Below are 22552 nucleotides of genomic sequence, written 5' to 3' on the forward strand. Positions count from 1 at the left end.
TCACGCAATGTTTCGAAGTCTTTCCCGACTCCTTTTGACTCACACCACCGATCAAACATGTTTTCTTTCACTCTGGCAAACTCCACATGGGTCTCACTCTCCCTCTTCCTGGCATTCCTGAATTTTTGCCGGTAAGCTTCCGGAACCAACTCATAGGCTTTGAGGATGTGCTTCTTCAATACCTCATAATCTGCACATTGGTCCATTGGTAGCGCCGAATAAATCTCTTGAGCTTTTCCCACCAGCACACTTTGCACTAGTATGGTCCAGGCCTCCTCCGGCCAGTTTAACTGTCGGGCCACTTTCTCAAAGTGTGGAAAAAATTTAGCGACTTCCTTTTCACTGAAGGGTGGAACCAGCCTCACATGTCTGCCCACATCCCAGGTGTTCTGGCTAGGTGTTGACCCCGTCAGCAAGGGTGGTACCTCTCCCCGTTCTCTCATTAACTCCAGCTCCTTGAATTTAATTTCTTGCTGAAGCTCCATGTCACGTTCCTTTAATTCCCTTTCCGCTTTTCTCTCCTCTGCTTCGAGGTCCCTTGCAGCTCTCCTCTCCTCTACTTTTCTCCCTTCTAACCTTTCCTGGAGTTCTCGTTCCACTCTCCTTTCCTCTGCTTGTTTCTCTTCTCTCCTCTCTTCTGCTTTCCTTTCTTCTTCTGCTCTTTCCTTTTCTGCTTTCCTTTCTTCTTCTGCTCTTTCCTTTTCTGCTTTCCTTTCTTCTTCTTTTAACCTTTCCTGGAGTTCTCGTTCCACTCTCCTTTCCTCTGCTTGTTTCTCTTCTCTCCTCTCTTCTGCTTTCCTTTCTTCTTCTTTAATCCGTTCCTGGCTCCGTAATTGTAACTCCAGTTTCCGGAGCTCAACGTCTTCTGGTTCTTCGGGTAGCCACTGCCAGGCTAACTCGTCCCATGTTCCTACTCCCACCATAGACTGTATCACCGTGGTCTGCAACTCTGCCTTCCTCAAATTAGTTCGGACCTCCAAGTTAAAATGTTTGGCCAATTTCAAGAGGTCCGCTTTTAGTAACGCTCGGAACTGTGCCTCACTAGGTGTTACCGCAAAGTTCTATGCAACAAACGCCATGGTGACTATCGTTAACACCTGTTAACCTTCACCCAAGACTTTACCACAATTTCTCAAAAATTTACCAATTAATAATTAATTAATAAATTTTAATTAATAAAAACTATTATTTTATTATGTTATACAATTTTAAATCCCGGACGTAGACCCAATTGCGAATCCGCAAATCGTAATTTGGACGAGCCCCCAATTCTGTTACGTGGTCCTCCCGGTGACTACCTGGTCTCGGTGACCCCCGGACCGTGAGAGGAACTCCGCCAGAAAGATCTATTATTTATACGCTTTCGTAACGCAATCCATATGAATTCCAGTCAATAAGAAACCCCCACACCAAGGATCCAGAGTAATCAATAATATATTCCCCCAAGGAATCAACCATCAACAACCATCAACAATCCACAATCAACAATCAATCACCAATGTGATTACGATGGCCATCTTATATATGTGTGTGTCCCCTTTCCCCACTCCCGACCCCTTGGGTACTCACGACCCCTTTTGTCTCTGTCCCTCACAATGTCTCTGGGCCCCTCCTGACCAAGATGATGGTCGGCTTCTCCGCACACGGGCGGTTGAACGGACCCTTCCTGACGTGCTTTCACCGGGCACGTCCCGTACCGGGAACAACCGCTGCAGCGCGCACATCCTGGCCAAGCAAAGCGGGTAATGTAAAGCAGGCAAAGCAACACGCGGCTTGCCCAGGGCGCGCGGCCCAAGGTGCGACCCGTACGCGGCCTTGTAGACGGCGAGGCGAACTGTGCCAGCTGCTTGGTTCCGTGCACGAACCCACAGTGACTTGACGTGTCAAAGGGTAGTTACACGTCCCGGTAACTCCTCTCGCCAGACGGGCTTTGAAACGCCGATTCTCTTACGTTGCTCAATCGATACCGCTCGCGTCCGAGCTCGGCCAGGAAGAAGAAGAATCGTCGCGTCTCCAGGACCTCGTGTCTTTTCTTCTTCCGTTTCCGGTCTCCTTTTTCTCAGAAGGGCTCCTGACCCTTTAATCACAACAACCTTTAATCGACTACACATTGATAAGCAAAGCCCGGAATAGTAATTCACATACATTCACATAAATATGTAACACTATGTACCGATGTACCGCGCTGTACCGATGTACCGCGCTGTACCGATGTACCGCGATGTACCGCGCATGCATCCGGTCAGTCAGATCATACGTTTAGTTTCCGACACGTGAATGTCCATTGCTTTTCATTCGAAAGATTGAGCTGTGAGCGTAAGGTACTCACCATGGCTAGAAAGTATCAGCCTGTGTTCCTGAACTATTATATGGGTTCACCTTGAATATCGATAAGCACAATGTTCATCGACCACAGTGTGTGATATGCCTTGAAGTGTTGGCCAACGAGTCCCTCAGGCCCCAAAAGCTGAAACGGCACCTCGAGAAGAAACATGGAGATCATGTCAACAAGTCGCGGGAGTTTTTTCTCCGGAAAGAACGGGAGATGAACAACAGCAAGTCAGTAATGAGTTCGGCTGTTTTTCCATCAAAGGGACTGACCAAAGCCAGCTACCTGGTGGCGGAGAAGATAGCCAAAGAAAAGAAACCATACACTATTGCGGGTAAGTTTTTTGTTTTTTTTCGTAAAAGTATTTCACTGCATTGGCGGTTTGTAGGTTCATAAAGTAATACATGGTGCTGTAAGTATAGTTAAATTTAGTTTTTCATTTTGTCTTTAGAATATTGATGTGTCGGGTTCTTGCTTACTATTACTCGTGCCATGTATACGTTGGTATATCACAACTTCGTAAGTTTTATTGTTTGTTGCAATACAGCCATTCTTAAACTTTGCCTCTTTTTTAGAAGTACGCACAGCAATCACATCGTACATATTGAATTTTTATAATGCCTTGGAAAAGCGGTTCTTAACCTGGGGGTCGTGACGTACGCGCATACGCGAACAAAATACTGTGTGTGGTATGTACCTTTGTTAGGTTCCTAAAAATGGGCTCAACAAATTGATGTTATTTATGACCCCTTCATGACCCCTGGAAAACCCCAAACGACCCCCAGGTTCCGCTCCCCGGCCTTCGAACAAAATCAAGATTAATCATAAAGTGAAAGAAATGTTCATGTGTTATTTTATTTATTTTGTATTGCAGAGCAACTCATCCTGCCATGCGCCAAGGCGATGTGCAGAGAAGTGCTTGGAGAGACGGCGGCTTCCAAGAAAAGCACCATTCTGCTTTCTGCCGACACGATTCGCCAACGGATAATAGACATGGGTGAAGACATCGAGCACCAGCTGTATGCAAACCTAGAGGCCAACAAGCTTGTCATCCAGTTGGACGAGTCGATGGACATCGCACAGAAGGCGTTGATCCATATCTTTGTTCGTTATTGGCATGGCGATGATTTTATGAAGGTGTTACGTGCTCCTCCCCACACACCGGTCACGGTGTACCTCCCAGCCCCGAAAGGAGTCACGGCAGAAAGATGTGTTATTATGTGTGTCAATGACCCCACACCAACCGATTGTTACCAAAAAACAAGTATTGTATTAATGTCACACAAGAATAACAGCACAAGTACAATATACTTTCAATTGCACAACGAAAATACCATACAATTCCTATGATGGTACCATCAGTTTCTTACTCAATAACTCACTGTGCTCCAAGTGAGCGAAAAGAACATTCCCCAAAGTCTCTGTCCCGGCACCAAGCCAAAGTCGATCTACGCTCCGGTGATCGCAAGAAAAAGGTTGTATCGAGACCAGAATCCAGGTCGGCTGACAGTCAACGCTGCCGAAGAGGCGCAAAGGTGCACCCAAAAGGCGACTGGGAAATCACACCTTCGGGTATGAACGTTCAGCGGCTCCCAAACGGAGACCCACAAATTCCCACTCGAAATCCACGTGACACACGCAAACCAGGCTAACGGCTGGATGCGGTGAAATGGCTGGAGCGAGGTGAAAAGGCTGGAGCGATGCGAAATGGCGGGAGCGAGGCGAAATGGCGGGTGGGCCCGTAATGGAGGCGTACCTGCTCTCCAACAACGATTCTCTTCGGAATCAACCGCAAAACCCATCACGCAGGTTTATCTGTCACAGCGATAACCACTCTGTCACAGGAATCCCTTTCCCGGGAAAAACAAAGTTCGCTCGTGACTCACGTTCGCCAGCGTCTCCTCGAGACCTCAAAGCAGCTCGGCTTTTTTTTCTTCCCCGACCTCACTTGCTCCGCTTTTCGCTGCCACCTCTTCTTCTTCCGGTTTCTCCGGATCCAGTTTCCGGTTTCTTTTAAAACACTAATTTTTCACCTTTTGAAAACAGTTATCTCCATTTCACTTAAATGATAACAATAATAGTACATGGAACCAAAAATGCTTAGTGGATGAAAACCACAACGACGGAAGTGATGAATCCGTAACAGAGGATCTTCTGGCATGTGACGAGCTACAGACCAAGACAACGGTCGCAGAAATATTCGCAGTCAACAAACACATCGCATTGCATAGCCTCAGGCGGGAAGACTGTGTTGGTGTTTGTACCGATGGTGCGGCATCGATGACAGGTCGGCGCAGCGGTGTCATTAAGCTCATCCAAGATGTGGCAAGCTGGACCCACTGCTTCCACCACCGCGAGGCATTAGCAGCGAAAGAGATGTCACCTGGACTTGCCGAAGTAATGGACATTGCAGTGAAAACAATCAACCATCTCAGGAAGAGCGCCCTCCATTTGAGGTTGTTTGCAGAGCTGTGTAAGGAGCAAGATGCAGAACACACCACGGTGCTGTATTTTGCAGCTGTTCACTGGCTCTCCAGAGGAGATGCTTTGGCAAGATTGTATGAACTTCGCGACCAGGTCCTCGCATTCTTGGAGGTGGCTAGGTCAGACCTGGCAGTCTACTACAAAAACAACAAATTCATCGCAACATTGGCATACATATACATGGTCGACATCTTCAACTTGTTGAACAATCTGAACACATCGTTCCAGGGCAAAATGAACAAGCAGGCGAAATCCGTGTTTGTAATGTATGACAAGATAGCGGCGTTCAAGTCAAAGCTGGATCTATGGAAGAGAAGAGTACAGACCAATGATGAATTTGACATGTTCGAAAACCTGGATGATCTGCTGAGCAAGAGTGTTGAGGAGCGTGTAGACATTAAGGATGTCATCGTCGAACATCTGGTGAACCTGCGCAAACGATTTGACGAATACTTTCCTGTTGATCCACACGTGGAGAAGAAGTGGATCCAAGACCCTTATTCAGTCGACGTTCAGCAGTGCTGCAACTTGTCCAACAGATTGAAAGAGGCCTTGATCGACATCGTGTCCGACGGTACACTTGAGACACTGTTCAGGAAGGACACTTTAGTAAAGTTTTGGCTGACAGTGTCTCATGAGTACCCAGAGATTGCACATCTCGCGGTAAAGTTCCTGATGCCATTCACGACGACGTGGATGTGTGAGGCAGGTTTCTCAACGGTGACATATCTGAAGTCAAAGTATCGAAACAAACTGGAGACAGTGGCCCTGTGCGCCAACCTGAGAATCGCATTGTCGCCGCTTCAAAGCCGAATCGATGATCTCGCAGCCAATATGCAAAGTCAACCATCACACTGATGTGGATAATCCACATCTACAATGTTGCTAACGGAGCATTTGAATTAGGCTTGTAAGTTTCACTATCGGGTTTAATCAGTGAAAGTTGTTCATTTAATGTTGTTCATGATAACGGAACATTGAACCTGGATATAAGTTCAGATGCACATCTGGTTTTTCAGTAAAAGTTATTCTTGTTTTGTTTATCAGTTCATGTTACATTTTAAGTTCATCATCTATTCACGATGAAGATTAAAATAAAGTTCAAACACCTTATCTTGGCGTGTCACTTTAATAATTAAAGTTTTATTATATTTCACAAAAGATACACCGCCAATGAATGTTGTGAGATTCATCTTCATCTTCATCATCTTCTTCATCTTCATCATTATCATCTTCATCATTGAATCTTCATCCGGATTCATCGTAGGAGTGGATTCATCTCTTCCGAAGCTGCTAACAAGGCAGGGAGTTTACGCCTGATTGGCTGACAATAATATCAAGTGGGCGGTGTCTGTGATCGAAGTCGCTGCTCATTCTCAAGGAGGGCATGGTCTCTCGCTCTCTCTCTCTCCTCATGGTCGTGGAGATCCGTACAAAATAACAACAAAATAAGGACAGTGTTTGATATAATTGTGGTCACTTTGCTTTATTGTTAAATTACGAATTGTACTACTGTACAAAGATGATGAACCGAACCCTTACCAAGATATTAACGTCATAAGCAATCGATATTTCCATGACGGTTTGTGGACGGGGGTGGGGGGGGGGGGGTCGATGGGTCGCGACTGGATGCCTGGGTTTTTTTATTGGGTCCTGGGCTAAAAAGGTTGCTGAACGCAGGTCTAAACAACTCAGAAATCAAGAAAATGACCAAACACCAAGACCTCAAAAATGAAATGAAAAGATCCTGAAAGCTGAAGAGCAGCAAAATTGGACCAGTGATAAATTGGAGCACCAGGAATGAAGAAGAAGAACCTCACATAGATCTTAAAAACCATCACATGTTATATAAATATGAACAAACTGCAGTTGAAAGCTGTCTGGGGCTCAGTGAAGATTCTCAAAAGAGCCCTTGGAACAAAACTTTCTGAAAAACAAAACCTCACAACTTGATCCATGATTTGTGACCCACCTTTCCATAAGAGAGGTGGATACTTTGAGACCTGCTTGGTCTCCCTTCCACCTCTTGAAACCCACCCATGTGTGGAGATATCAGTCAACAACAGCAACTTCAGCACACTCGTGCATGCGCCCACACCCACGCCCACGCACACATACACATGGGAGGATGGGAGGATGGGAGGATGTTACTCCAACAATGCAAAAGATGAAAACAAAGATTCTCATGAAAAATCTTGTATCTTGAACATTTATCCGAAGTATCGATTGAAGCTCAATTATACTGCACATAGTTTGTCGTCATTGACTGGAGCCTGGGTTTTAATGCTCAGTTAAACTTTTCGGAACCTGAAACTGCATCGATGCATCTTACGGTAACTTTGAACTTTACTGAGGATCATGAAACAAGACTGTTCAACGAATTTTAAGTTGAGCATGTATCATGAAACAGTGCAAGAAAATGAGATTGAAAAAGTATTCCCGATGTGGCAATGTGAATTTCAAAATCAGTTCAAAGTTGCTCCGGCATTCAAAATAGGCCAGATGATGGTACTGTACGTTCACTCAATGTATAGTCGTGGCCTAAAATATTGGCACCCTTGCACTTTTTTCAAATAACTCACAATTTTCAATAAAAATAAGTTGAAATTGACAAAAGTATTTGGTCTCCACAATTCTTCATTTCACTGTTAATATTACAGAACCTTTGTTTTTGATTCAGAACTTAACATATCCTTTTAAATCAGGAAAAATTAAAAGAAATGGCATTGACAAAATTATTAATGCCCTCGACTTAATATTTCGTCACACAACCTTTCGACAAAATAACTGCAGTCAAGTGCTTCCGATAGCCATGAATGAGCTTCCTACACCTCTCTACTCGCAGTTTGGCCCACTCTTCTTGTGCAAACTGCTCCAGTTCTCCCAGATTTGAAGGGTGCCTTCTCACAACTGCTGTTTTCACATCTCCCCACAGGTGATCAATGGGATTTAGATCTGGACTCATCACTGGCCACTTCAGAACAGTCCAGAGTTTTGTCGTGAACCATTCCTGGGTGCTTTTTAAAGTGTGTTTGGGGTCATTGTCCTGCTGCAAGACCCATGACCCAGCTTTCTGACACTGGGTTCAACATTGTGCTCCAAAATGCCTTGATAGTCTCCTGATTTCATGATGCCATGCACACATTCAAGGCACCCATTACCAGAGACAGCACAGCAACCCCAAAACATCACTGAACCTCCTCCATGTTTCACTGTCGGGAAGGTGTTCTTTTATTTGAAGGCTTCATTTTCTTTTCTGGAAACAGAGATGATGTGCTTTACAAAAAGCTCTAATTTGGTCTCATCTGTCCATAGGACATTCTCCCAGAAGGATTTTGGCTAATTCAGGTGTGTTTTGGCAAACTCCAGTCGGGTTTTGTTATGTCTCTCTGTCAGCAGTGGGCTCCAACCATAGAACCCCCTTTCATCGAGTTGGTGACGGATGGTGCAAGTTGAAACTGTCGTACCTTGTGTCTGAAGGTCAGCTTGAATCTGTTTAGCAGTTGATCGAGGTGCTTTCGCCACTATTCGAACAATCCTTCGCTGCAATCTTCAATCAAGTTTTCTCTTGTGGCCACGTCCAAGGAGGTTAGCTGCAGTGCCATGGGCCTTAAACTTCCTGATAACATTGCGTACGGTCGACACAGGAACATAAAGGTCACTGGAAATGGACTTGTAGCCTTGATACTGTCCATGCTTGGCTACAATCTTGTGTCTGACCTCCTCAGACAATTATCTTGTTTTCAATCTTTTCTCCAGGCTCATTGTGGTACACACAGTGACACAAAACAGCAGAATGACTCCTTTTCTCCATTCAAACTGGTTGAATCAGTGATTTTTATAATGCAGGCACCTGCAACTCACCACAGGTGAGTTCAATTCCAAAGTAAAGGAGAATCACCTGCTTGAAATCGAATTATTGCTAACAACTTCTGAAAGGTGCCAATAATATTGTCCAGGCCATTTTAGGATTCCTGTGTGGAATAAGCTAAGATTTAGTAATTTTTTCAGCCTTTTTTTGTTTTGTTCCACTGCAAACCAAAGAAATACAAACGTGGATACCAAAAGATTTTTTAATTTCAAGAATTTTCTGGAAGAAATGGTGCATTATTTGAAAAAAGTGCAAGGGTGCCAATATTTTTGGCCAAGACTGTACTTCTCAAGTAGTTATAAATGTCAATAGTGGCAAAAATTCAGAGGGACTTTTTCTCAAGGGCTCAGTGTTTGTGAGGGGACATTTTATGAAATGCCCATTGTGTATTACAATGCATTTCAATGAAAGTGCCATTTGAATTAAATCCCAGCATACATTGCAGACAGAATCACCACGTTAGAAGAGTGGTGGAGCAAAAGCGCCGCTTGGTGGTAGTTGTCATCAATCGCAGTTTCAGTTTTCAAGAAAGTGAGATTATAGTTCCAAATTTCAAAATTGTCTTTGACTGCCCGTATCAGGAAAAAAAACACTAAGTACCATGCAACGGTCAAATGGGCCTGCAGAAACTTAAATCAACAACCATTCTTGAGATGAAAAGGAAGGTGCACAGATTGCTCAGCAAGGAGAATACAAACAATGGATAAAAGGAGGGAGACAGCAAAGTTGTTCCTCACCTCCTCATTGCTCACCATGTTGCTGCTGCAACTCTTCTTCATCTTTGTCCGTAATATGAGCCAACCCTGCAAAAAGGGAATTTCATAAGTTTCTCCAAAAACAGCAGAGCTTTCTTACATTCACTTCGTAAATGTAAAATTCCTCATTTCTTTAACTCAACACAGCAGATTTCCAAAACACACACACACACACACACACACACACACACACACACACACACACACACACACACACACACACACACACACACACACACACACACATAGCAGCCAACAACAACTTACACGCATACACACATATATATATATAAACACACACACACACACACACACACACACACATATATAAACACACACACACACACACATATATATAAACACACACACACACACACACACACACAGATTAACGTGGATACTTCAAGACCTGGAAGGGCTCCTCCGTTCCACCTTCTTAAACCCACATTTGGAGATAATAACCAAAAACACACACCTGAATGAGTATATCTCGATTGAACAGCTTCTTCCCAAACATAGCCAGAAAGGACATGATAAGCTACTTATGATAAGCTAAGGACATGATAACCTCCGGGTTCGGTTGCGAGAGGACGCTGGCATTGCATATTCGCCGCTTCTCCGACTGGATGGATGTACAGGGTCCGCTTCTACCTTTCTGACCTGACATCTCACACCTGTCCTGCCTTTTCACACCCGCACGTGCCGCGTGTTCTCCGGCTGGATAACGGAATCTGCTTTTGATGGTACGGAATACGGAATTCGAAAGGCCCGCTCCCGTTGTTTGTGGCCGTGGCCTTGTTTGCCGGTGGCCTTGTGGCCTTGTTTGCCGCTGTGGTCTTGATTAGCGGCTGCAGTCGTTTGCCGCTGCGTTTGCCGCTGCGTTTGCCGCTTTGCCTCCTCGACCTTGGCCTCGTACTCGTCCCTTCGCTCCTGCCTGGCATGGCTCTGAAGTACTCCGCCGCAAGGCTTCTTCTGCTCAATACCCGCTCCACCCCATCATGCATCTCTGCCATCAAATCAAATGGACTCCTCCGACGACCCAGGTACATTCACCGTGGCTCCGGTCGCAAGTTTGTTTATTCGCAATCAGGTCACTCCATCCCCGTCCTCTGGTCGGCTCAGCGCACTCTCACTCTTCGTCCCAGCGCACCTGGTCACAGCAACCCACACGATCGCACCTCTTGCCTACGAACCCTGGCTAAATCACCTGAATTCATCCCTGCTGTTCAAAACAACATCAAGCTCACCCTGTTCAACACCCGGTCCCTCAACAATAAATGCCTCATCCTGAACGAATACATCCTGGATAACAAACTGGACTTTCTCTGTCTCACCGAAACCTGGCAACAACCTCTGGACTACTACACACTCAACCTCACCACACCCAGTGGATATTCCTACGTCAATAAACCACGCTCGGAGGGCCGAGGTGGTGGAATTGCCGTTATCCACCGTCAAGACATCAAGACCAACCTCATCTCCATCTCATCTGCTCCATCATTTGAACACCTGGCTTTAAAACTCTCTGGTCACACGCAGTCAGTCATGGCTGTCGTCTACCGCCCTCCCAAACCACACCCATCATTCCTGTCTGACTTCTCCTACTTTCTGACCCAGCTATGTTCCCTCTCCCCCTCAATCCTCCTCCTTGGTGATTTCAATATCCACATGGACTCCACTGACTCCACAATAACCACTGACTTCACTGATTTACTCACCTGCTTTAACCTCACTCAACATGTCGACTTTCCTACCCATATCCGTGGTCACATTTTGGACCTTGTCTGCTCCACTGGATTAAATTTGCACCATCTCTATGGCTCCGACCTCACCCTCTCTGACCACTTAGCCATCACTCTGACCATCAACATCCCCGCCCCAACACCAAGGCATTATCGCACAATCAACTTCCGTAAGCTAAACGCTCTTTCACCTACCTCATTCTCATCCACCCTCTCTGAAAAAATGTCCACTTCTCCCTTCATTGACCTCCACACCCCTTCCGACCTCACTGACTACTACAACCACACTCTCTCCTCCTGCCTTGACCAGCTTGCGCCTGTAAAAACCAAAACAGTTTCTTTCACCCATTCTGCTCCCTGGTTTACCCCTGAACTCCACCTGATGAAAACTCGTGCTCGCCAACTTGAAAGACTCCGCAATAAAACGGGTCTCACAGTTCACTCCCAAGCCTACAAGGACCACATACAACACTACAAAGATGCCCTCTCCCGCGCCCGCTCTGCCTACTACTCTCAAATTATCCACTCTGGCTCCGGAAACCCAAAAGCACTCTTCTCGACAATAAACAAACTCCTCCGCCCCCTGAACACCACCACCCAGTCATTCACAGTAGACAACTGCATCTCCTTCCTCTCTTTCTTCCAACGCAAAATTGACAACATCTACAACAGCTTGACCACCGCCGCACCCGCTCCCCCTCCAACCACCTGCCCCCCCTTGTCCTGCCATCCCCTGTCTCGGTTCTCCCCAATCTCTCCTACTGACCTCTCTGAACTCCTCATAGGAATGAAAACTGCCACCTGCACTCTTGACCCCATCCCCTCCAGCTTTGTCAAAGCCTCCCTCCCTGCTCTCTCTCCACTTATCATTGCAACAATAAACTCCTCCCTGTCTACAGGCATCGTCCCACCTTCCCTCAAAATTGCTGCTGTTACCCCCATTCTAAAAAAACCTGGTCTAAACCCTGACACCCTAAACAACTTCAGACCCATCTCCAACCTACCCTTTCTGTCAAAAGTTTTGGAACGCGCTGTAGCCACTCAACTCAAACATCATCTCTCTGCCAATAACTTGTATGAAACATTCCAATCCGGATTCCGCTCCAACCACAGTACTGAAACTGCTCTCCTCAAAATCACCAACGACCTTCTCCTCTCCTCTGACGCTGGCAACCTCAACATTCTCGTCCTCCTCGACCTCAGCGCTGCCTTTGACACCATCGATCACACTATCCTCCTCACCCGACTTGAATCCACCTTTAACGTCACCGGCACTGCCCTCTCTTGGATTAAATCATACCTCTCTGACAGATGCCAGTTCATCTCCATCAATAACTGCAAATCCCCCACTGCTCCCCTCCCCCAAGGTGTCCCCCAAGGTTCAGTTCTTGGCCCCCTCCTCTTCATCCTTTACCTGTCCCCGCTCGGTCACTTAATCCGCCGTCATGGTCTCCAATTCCACTGCTTCGCTGATGACATCCAGCTTTTCATCTCCACCAAGTCCGTCTCCACCGACACCCACTCTATCCTGACAAACTGCATCACTGAAATAAAATCCTGGCTTCAAATCAACTTCCTCAAGCTTAACTGTGATAAATCTGAAATAATCATCATTGGCCCAAAAACGCTCACAAAATCCACCCATAACTTTGCCCTCAACATCGACGGTATCCCAGTATCCACCTCCCCTCACATCCGGAATCTTGGCGTCATCTTTGACCAAACCCTTTCCTTCGACAAATACACTAAACAGATCACAAAGTCAGCCTTCTTTCACCTGAAAAACATTGCCCGTCTCCGCTCATCCCTCTCCTCCACGGCTGCAGAAACCCTCATCCACGCCTTCATCACCTCCCGTCTGGACTACTGCAATAGCCTCCTCTATGGTTCACCCTCAAAAATCACCAATAAACTCCAATACATTCAGAACTCCGCTGCCCGTCTACTCACTCATTCCCGGACCCGTGACCACATCACCCCCGTCCTTTACAAGCTTCACTGGCTCCCCATCCCCCAGAGAATCCAGTACAAAATCCTCCTCTTGACATACAAAGCCCTCCATAACCTGGCCCCATCCTACCTGGCTGACCTCCTCTCCAGACACACTCCCACCCGCAACCTCCGCTCTGCTGGTACCAACCTCCTGACCCCCTCCATCCGGACCAAATTCAGATCCTGGGGGGACAGGGCCTTCTCCATCGCTGCTCCCACCCTCTGGAACTCACTACCTCACACCATCAGAGACTCCTCCTCACTCACCACATTCAAAACATCACTAAAGACCCACCTGTTCAACGCTGCATTCAACATTCAACCCACAGCATTTAACCCCTGACTATCTCTTCTCCTTCTCCCTCCTTTTGCTTTAAATATTTCCCTATTGATTCTTGTCTTGTCTTTTTGATTCTTGTCTTATATATATGCCGTATATCGCTGCTGTTTGTTTTCTTGATTCTTGTCTTTTTGCAATTGTTGTTTTCATGTATTGTTATGCATTATGTTTTCCACTCTGACAAAGCGCCTTTGGGCTTCTGGAAAAGCGCTATACAAAATAAATGAATTATTATTATTATTATTATATTTGCAAAAAATAAAAAGCTCTCCAAGTCAGCCCAGTATACCTGGTGCAATAGAAATGACTCACCACCAAATGCCCATGAATATGGTGTGAGGCAAGAGCAAGTTGGTGCTGAAGTCTTGTATAATAATAATAATTAATAATAATAATAGTAATTATAATGACAGAAATAATTAATAATATCACGATAACTTAAAAACGCAATAAAGCTGTCTGTGTGGCAGCGTGCGTTTGAAGCCTTCTGGTCAAAATCCATTGGCTGGACAGCCGGCCTGACTCCACACACAATTATTGTAAGAAGGCAAATCTTACATCCACCATTTTTTTTGTGATGGTGAGCTGAAAGATGTCTTCGGAAGCCTCATATTTACAATCGCCATGCCCTATAACTTTTCCGTTCAGTGTAGAAAAGCCAAAACAACTGTTAAAATGATCATTAAATATCTAAACATTGGAGACTATAAGCATCACGGCCCTTGTGAGGGGCGATAGGCCTCGGGCTTCAAGTTTGCAGGCTTCAGGCCCGGCTGCATCCTTAAGGACAGATTTGAGGATTTACGAAAGTATTTCTTCAACTTTTCCCTTAAGGATATCCTTAAGTTGAGGATGGTTGCATGTACGAATATGGTGTGCTTAAGTTTTTCCTTAAATCCTTCTTGAAAGTTAAGGGTCCTTATATTCTTCCCCTCCCCCCAATACACCGCCAAAGTAAACGGATGAGCAATTTGGATAATAAATGAAGGGTTTAGCCCGACCGAGCTTGCCCAACTGAGCTTGCCACACATATCCGCCAGGTAGCTCTCATTGTGTGGAATCGAAGCACTTATGGCGCATCGCCATCTGCTCGAGGCACTGGACCGGACATTGCGTGATCTGATGCAGGAAGATTTGTCTTTCGGAGGCAAGGTAATTTTTACTTGGCGGTGACTTTCACCAAGACTTGCCAGCAGTAAAGCGCAGTTCACGGGCTCAAATAATGGATGCATGCAATAAACGCGCTGCTCTATGGCAGCAATTCCACTTTTATGAGCTGCATGAAAATATGCGAGTACGGCGAAAAATATGCCAAGTGCCACCTACAACTGAGTAATGGTGAACTAACAAATGCTTCCAAGAAACACTGCAATGAGCCGATCATAATACATGACTGATGGCATTCGCATAAAGAGACAACAAAACCAACGCTGCAACAGACATACTAGTTATGAACTTGTAAATTGATAGTTTCCCCAGAAGGTAATGAAAAAGCATAAATTGGTTAACATGACAGAAAGCTAAGATTTTGATAAATAATAAAAGTATAATTTAAATGAAATTCTATCTTTTTACATGATTAATTAAATTAATTAATTTAATTTAATTAAATTAATTAAATTAAATTATTTATTAAAATTATTAATTAAATTAAATTATTAAATTAAATTAATTAATTAAATGAAATGAAATGAAATTTAATTAATTAATTAACATGACAGAAAGCTTAGATTTTGATAAGTAATAAAAGTATAATTTAAATGAAATTAAATCTTTTTACATGATTAATTAAATTCATTAATTAAATTAAATTAAATTAATTAAATTAAATTATTTATTAAAATTATTAATTAAATTAAATTATTAAATTAAATTAATTAATTAAATGAAATGAAATGAAATTTAATTAATTAATTAACATGACAGAAAGCTTAGATTTTGATAAGTAATAAAAGTATAATTTAAATGAAATTAAATCTTTTTACATGATTAATTAAATTAATTAATTTTATTAAATTAAATTAATTAAATTAAATTATTTATTAAAATTATTAATTAAATTAAATTATTAAATTAAATTAATTAATTAAATGAAATGAAATGAAATTTAATTAATTATTAACATGACAGAAAGCTTAGATTTTGATAAGTAATAAAAGTATAATTTAAATGAAATTCTATCTTTTTACATGATTAATTAAATTAATTAATTTAATTTAATTTAATTAATTAAATTAAATTATTTATTAAAATTATTAATTTAATTTAATTATTAAATTAAATTAATTAATTAATTAAATTAAATTTAATTAATTAATTAACATGACAGAAAGCTTAGATTTTGATAAGTAATAAAAGTATAATTTAGATGAAATTAAATCTTTTTACATGATTAATTAAATTAATTAATTAAATTAAATTAAATTCATTAAATTAAATTATTTATTAAAATTATTAATTTAATTAAATTATTAAATTAAATTAATTAAATTAAATGAAATGAAATGAAATTTAATTAATTACTTAACATGACAGAAAGCTTAGATTTTGATAAGTAATAAAAGTATCTATCTATAATTCCAGTAATCTCTGTCTGTACGTTTGTACGTTTGTACGTTTGTCTGTGACCGCTGTTTCTCGACAACCACGGGTCCGATATACTTTTAACTTGCCAGGTATATTGCTGGGGACCCGAGGATGTGCCTTTTCAAGGTTTCATATTAATCGGACAATTACTTACCGAGCTATGTCCAAAAAACGATTCAACCAATCAGAGAGCAGCGAACGATCGCGTGTGCCGAACGTGGCGGGCACACTCTGCCTCGGATGGCACATTTGAGAGCGTATTCATTTATTTCACGTTTGCAAACTATGTTGGCGTTAAACTATGTTTTACAACTAATAAAAACGAATTTGCGATTCATTCGCTTTCCTGCGCGTTTGTGCACGCGATGGCGATTTCTTTACCAAACTCCGGAAGCCGTTCGCTTTGGACCAAACCATTGCATGTAAATAGAGGGGGGGGGATTGTCACCACTCGCAAGCCGTTCGCTTTGGACCAAACCATTTCATGTAAATAGAGGGGGGGGATATAATTTTAGATATAGATATAGTACGGGCATGCCCTAGTAATTTAAATGAAATTAAATCTTTTGTCTACTACATTATTATGTGTTTGAGGAAACTTGTGTAACTCTCACCTTGTTTTGTAAATTGGGCACTCTGTGTAACTAGCCTTGCCCGTAACCGAAGGGACGAGAAAGTCATTGTAATCGGTCTGTGCGAGTGAACGTGTGTGTATCTGTGCACACAGTTGTACTTTAATAAATACCGTTCACTCTCAAATATACCATTAACTGTATACTGTCCCTCTGTGAGGCTCTACTTTGTTATATGCTCATTCTTGTTACAAACTGCAGCAGGAAACCCACAGACGTGATACATAAAGGCAAACGGGAAGGAATGTGATCTGGTAATGGACACACCAGAGAGGGAAACCCATTGTTTCAGAACACTTGCTGAATGAAACTATCAAGTCTTACTCAGGCATTCTTGTCGTCACTAGAGATGGCAAAAAGGGTGCAGTAAGACATTGAGAAAGGAATAAGACTAAGAGAGGAGAACAACAGTCGGGACAAAATACAGGAAATAAATAAATAGAAGGAGAAATGTGGGAAAGGTATGTTCAGAAAGAAATTTTGACAGGACATTACTATGGGCCACCACCCAAAGGAGTGGTGCACAATCGTCACAGGTTTACATTCACACCAGACCAGGACAATGCTGTTTCTCAATTTACAAATGGATCTTCATATGTGAAGTGTTTCAAGAAAGTGGGATTAGCTCCAAATTTGTGGTCTATCAAAGCATTGTGACGAAGCCACAAATATGCACGTTAGCCCAAAAACCAAAGTACGTCATGGATATGCAAAACTATGAAAAGCTTGTGTGATGAGACAGGATCAGAGCAGAGTTCCAATTACGAGTTATTTTACTGAAATAATTATAAAAGGTGCAAAACACGAGATGCAAGCCTGGCACATTCCACAGCAGCGTTCACAGCAACCAGGTGTGTTGTAAAAAAGAGAGATGTTGTTATTGCCACCTGGTGGCCAGAGGCTGCAACTCCACTTAATATTACTGTTATTCAGGTTGACCTCTGAGTGTTAATGCTACTAAACAACACCATGACTTAACTCTGGGTACTACCAATAGTTATACAAAATTTGGTGGACATCGGCCCAGCCCTGTTTTTTATATGATTTCCGTACGCACGCACACACACACACACACACACACACACACACACACACACACACACACACACACACACGCGCACACACACACACACACACACACACACACACACACACACACACACACACACACACACACACACACACACACACACACACACACACACTTGCCTTATTTAATACCAGCAAAAGCACCCGTCACCAATCATGGGAAAAGCAAGCAATTACAGTCATGGCCAAAAATATTGGCACCCTTCCACTTTTTTCAAAATTGAAATTAAATTAAAATTGCTAAAATTAAAAAATCTTTTGGTATCCACATTTGTATTTCTTTGGTTTGCAGTGGAACAAAACAAAAAAGGCTGAAAAAATTACTAAATCTTAGCTTATCCCACACAGAAATCCTAAAATGGCCTGGACAATATTATTGGCACCTTTTAGAAGTTGTTAGAAATAATTAGATTTCAAGCAGGTGATTCTCCTTTACTTTGGAATTGAATTCACCTGTGGTGAGTTGCAAGTGCCTGCAATATAAAAATCACTCGCTCAACCAGTTTGAATAGAGAAAAGGAGTCATTCTGCTGTTTTGTGTCAGTGTGTACCACAATGAGCATGGAGAAAGGAAAGAAAACAAGAGAATTGTCTGAGGAGGTCAGACACAAGATTGTAGCCAAGAATGGACAATCTCAAGGCTACAGGTCCATCTACAGAGACCTTGATGTTCCTGTGTCTACCGTATGCAATGTTATCAGGTAGTTTAAGGCCCATGGCACTGTAGCCAACCTCCCCGGATGTGGCCGCAAGAGAAAACCTGATCGAAGAAAAATGAACTCTTGTTTTTGGATCTAAAATAAAGGACTTTGATGCCAGGATGTTTAAAACTATGCAATTTAAACTCAACATCTATCTTCATAAGATAATACAACATACTGTATCTTCCTTCAAGCTCAATGTCCGAGCAGTTAAAAAACGGCAACTATTTCTAGGATCACCACACACTTTGGTGACCAGCAAAATCAAAGCAAAACGAACGGGTCGTTTTCGATAAAAGATGACACTCGCGGCAAGTTAGCTAACCTTTTGGAATTGTTTACAGTATTTCTATTTTGTTTGTAAGCATTTTAATGAAACTGTAGTTACGTGCATTGTGTTTTTAAACTTAAAAAAAAATCCCTTATGAATTACAAGCCCACGTGAACCCATCCCTGTTTTCCCATTGAAAAAAGCCCCAACATTCGTGGATTCGCGATTCGTAGCAGTTTTCAAGAACATATCCCCTGTGAATGTCGGGTTTTTATGGTATATCATACCCCGAAGGTAATTCGGTAATTCGGTAATATTCGGTAATATACCCGAAAGGTAATTTATGGTATATTGAGTACCAGTTCACTGGTAATTCCCTGCTTGTCGTTAAAGGCGGCAAAAAGGGTTGGCGTCAGGAAGGGCATCCGGCCGTAAAACATTGCTTCAAAAAGGGGACCGAAAAAACAACAACAACCACGGTCCCCGAAAAGGCCAACCCCCGCTTTGCGGGGAAAAATGGCCTCTAAACGGTGGTTATACCCCGAAGGTCAAAACACATGATCATACAAAGAAGATTCTGCTCCTAAGGTAAAATGAATGATCATACAAATACATCCTGATCCCAAGGTCAAAATGCATGATCATATATAAAGAACAACCTGGTCTTCTGGGGTCAAAATGCATGATCATACAAAGAGCATCATCCAAAAATCAGTCATCCAAAAAACATCCAAGTCCTAAGGCATGATCATACAAAGAACATATTTGGATGATGACAGCTTATTGGCAGCTTGTTGTCCCCTATATGTTATCCCTCCCCCCCCCCCCCCTTCCTGTTGATCTCACTTGCACTCTCACTTATACTCTTCTGCAGGTGTGTTCCCCTTTCCATCTTGTTCCCTTCCATTTTGCTCTAGGTCTTCCAGGAGCCTCAATCGTTTATACAAAAAAAATATAATAAAAAGGACATCACAGCCCTAACGCCAAAATGCATGATCATACAAAGTATATCCCAGTCCTAAGGTTAAAGTGCATCGGCCAATATGCAATGCTTGTTTGCCTTCAAGGTTTAAGAGCAAAACAAAATGGTTATTCTGAGGATTGTGAAAAATATTCCTTCATAATTGAAGCATACCATGAATGCAAGGCAACCAAAACTGCAAACATGGAAAGGAAACAATCTATCTATAATTCCAGTAATCTCTGTGTGTATGTATGTATGTATGTATGTATGTATGTATGTATGTATGTATGTATGTATGTATGTCTGTGACCGCTGTTTCTCGACAACCACAGGTCCGATATACTTTAAACTTGCCAGGTATATTGCTGGGGACCCGAGGATGTGCCTTTTCAAGGTTTCATATTAATCGGACAAGTAGTTAGCGAGCTATGTCCAAAAAACGATTCAACCAATCAGAGAGCAGCGAGCTATCACGTGTGCCGAACGTGGCGAACAGACTCTGCCTCGGACGGCACATTTGAGAGCGTATTCATTTATTTCACGTTGGCAAACTATGTTGGCGTTAAACTATGTTTTAAAACTAATTAAAACTACTTTGCGATTCTTTCGCTTTCCTGCGCGTTTGTGCACGTTATGGCGATTTCTTTACCAAACTCCGCAAGCCGTTCGCTTTGGACCAAACCATTTCATGTAAATAGAGGGGGGGGATTGTCACCGTACTCGCAAGCCGTTCGCTTTGGACCAAACCATTTCATGTAAATAGAGGGGGGGGATTGTCACCGTACTCGCAAGCCGTTCGCTTTGGACCAAACCATTTCATGTAAATAGAGGGGGGGGATATAATTTTAGATATATATATAGTACGGGCATGCCCTAGTTGTATAAATACAAGTATCAGTGGAAAGAAAAGGTTAGAAAGCAATTAAGGACAAAGAGGGGGATGGACAAACAGACAAAAGTTAGAGCATATGTAGAATGAGGAAAATAAACAATTGTAGGATCCAATAGGCGGAATGAGGCAGAAATCGGACAACAGTTTAAAGGGTCATCGACAAATGCTGACATAAAACACACATTATTGTCCCCTGTCGCACAGCGGAGCGAAAGGGGGACTATGGTTTTCCCCTCCGTCCGTGTGTCCATCCGTCCGTCCGTGTGTGCGTGCGGGCGTGCGTGTTTGCGTGCGTGCGGGCGTGCGTGCGTGCATAAGCGAAGGACGGCATTCGAATTTGGTGTGTGGGTGCAACCCACGTCAAAATCCAAGATGGCCACCGCCATGTATGTCTGAACCTTGTGAGATGAATATCTTGAAAAATAAGCGAAGTACCAACTTCTAATCTGGTGTGTGGGTGTATCTCGGCATAAGGAAGAACGTTATTGAAAATTGGGTCGCCTCGTCAAAATAAAAGATGGCCGCCACCATATATATGTCTGAAACTTGTGAGCGAAATATCTCGAAAAATAAGCGAAGTACCAACTTCTAATCTGGTGTGTGGGTGTATCTAGGCACAAGGAAGAACGCAGTTTAAAATTGGGTCGCCACGTCAAAATCCAAGATGGCCACCGCCATGTATGTCTGAACCTTGTGAGATGAATATCTTGAAAAATAAGCGAAGTACCAACTTCTAATTTGGTGTGTGGGTGTATCTCGGCATAAGGAAGAACGCTATTGAAAATTGGGTCGCCACGTCAAAATCCAAGATGGCCGCCGCCATGTATGTCTGAACCTTGTGAGAAGAATATCTTGAAAAATAAGCGAAGTACCAACTTCTAATTTGGTGTGTGGGTGTATCTCGGCATAAGGAAGAACGCTATTGAAAATTGGGTCGCCACGTCAAAATCCAAGATGGCCGCCACCATATATATGTCTGAAACTTGTGAGCGAAATATCTTGAAAAATAAGCGAAGTACTAACTTCTAATCTGGTGTGTGGGTGTATCTCGGCATAAGGAAGACCGCTATTGAAAATTGGGTCGCCACGTCAAAATCCAAGATAGCCGCCTCCATGTATGTCTGAACCTTGTGAGCGAAATATCATATCATAGCATATTTTCTGTGTCTTCCACTTTGTCAACTCACATCACTTCACCGACGGGGGACCTAGGCGTAACGCTTGTTTATTTGAAGATGCCACCCTCCTTACGCTATACATACATACATTGATACTGGTCTGTTTTTGTAAGGCAGAATTTACAATTCAAAAGCCTATTTCTCTTTTGTCATTTTATAATTGTTGGATGACCAAGACAGAGTCTCTTGAGCTCCAAACACACAATAAAAATGAAAAGATTAACAGAAAAAAGGCTTATCTACGATCACTCCTTCCCTTCCACTATTTATTTCGTTCATGTGTAGACGTCCTCATGTGTGAATGATAGAAACAGCCATCATGTGACAACCAATCTTTATACGGCATCTGAGAAAGATCCGTTTGAGTTTGTGGCTGTTGCAGTGTCATTATATGTCAAAGGGGTGATTCAACAGGATCGGCCGGAATAAGTAACGCCAGTGTCCTTAGGTGTCAAAGTAACTAACTTGCTTCAGCCAACCCAACTACCCGACGTTGCTGTGCCACTCAGGCCAACAAACCAAGCAGCTGTGTAGACTTCTGGCTCCCAGTATAAGCCACCGTGTGCACGCAACATTCCACCCATCCAGCACATTAGTCCCTGTGTAGGTGTGCTGATATTGCATGCAAGTTGGTGAATGGCTGGAAGATGAACAAATCAGGAGTCACAACACCTTAAAACCGAAGGCAATACCCTTCACTGCAACACCGTATGACCTCATTATTCC

General features: G+C 42.9%; 1 protein-coding gene across 2 annotated transcripts in view; it reads right to left on the reverse strand.

Moving 5' to 3' along the window:
• The window catches only part of LOC137411513 (3',5'-cyclic-AMP phosphodiesterase 4D), a 626580-nt gene that overhangs the window by 599551 nt on the left and 4477 nt on the right, over positions 1–22552 (reverse strand). Inside the window, exon 2 of one of the 2 annotated variants that reach the window (XM_078769745.1) lies at positions 9422–9487. The gene's annotated coding sequence lies outside the window, so the exon portion shown is untranslated. The remainder of the gene's footprint in view (positions 1–9421; positions 9488–22552) is intronic. The other variant, XM_078769746.1, reaches the window with a different exon arrangement.

This window comes from Myxine glutinosa, chromosome 1 (assembly GCF_964187855.1).
Source record: "Myxine glutinosa chromosome 1, kmMyxGlut1.1, whole genome shotgun sequence".
Classification (NCBI taxonomy): domain Eukaryota; kingdom Metazoa; phylum Chordata; class Myxini; order Myxiniformes; family Myxinidae; genus Myxine; species Myxine glutinosa.